This window comes from Crocuta crocuta, unplaced genomic scaffold, assembly GCF_008692635.1.
Source record: "Crocuta crocuta isolate KB4526 unplaced genomic scaffold, BGI_CrCroc_1.0 scaffold327, whole genome shotgun sequence".
NCBI lineage: Eukaryota > Metazoa > Chordata > Mammalia > Carnivora > Hyaenidae > Crocuta > Crocuta crocuta.
The window spans coordinates 1,370,518-1,371,344 of NW_027529176.1; positions in this window are offsets into that span (position 1 = coordinate 1,370,518).

An 827-nucleotide genomic window follows, 5' to 3' on the forward strand; every position below is an offset into this window, starting at 1 on the left:
GAGAGAGAGAGAGAGAGAGAGAGAGTGTGCGTGCACATGGGGGAGGGGCAGAGAGAGGGAGATCGAACCCGAAGCAGGTTCTGAGCTGTCAGCACAGAGCCCAATGCAGAGCTCGAACCCACGGACCATGAGATCATGACCTGAGCCCAAGTCAGAAACTTAGCTGACCGAGCCACCCAGGCGCCCCTCAACTCTTATTTGAATTGACTGCGCGGGAGCCCCAGCCCTCAAGCTGGAGTTGCCTGTCTCCTCCTTCCCCTTCACTCCTCCAGCCCGGGGGGTGAGGGGGGGGGTAAGGCTCTCTCTGGCTGTGTCTCCCGTCCCTGTGTGACCTTGGGCGGGGACCTCAACCTCTGTGCTTCCGCGTGCTCACCGTAGGATGGGGACGCGCACAGAACCTGCGTGGCAAGGACGGTGCAACGGGCACTATGCGCCGGGCCGCGGCGTCACGCACAGCGCACGAGGGCGTATCAGTGACAGGCGTTTGTCGGGTGTGAGGCTGGGCGACGGGGTGTGGTCCCGGGCCCGGCGCGGCACCAGGCCGACAGCGGGGACCCCACGAATATTTGCCCCGCCAGACGAAGGCGGACAAAAAGGGACGACCCCCAACACGCGCACAGGAGCTGGGGCCTCACTCCGCGAAGGCACAGCGCTCAGCAGCTTTGTGCGGAGGGAAGGCGAGAGACAAAGCTGAGAAACCCGGCAAGCAGGAGGCGGAGGGAGGGCTTTGAATGCCGAGACCAGCATCTGGAACTCGCGCCTCGAATGTGGATGTGGCGGCGGGTGGGAGTCGTCACGGGTGCCCGGGATCCGAGCGGGGCGGGCGA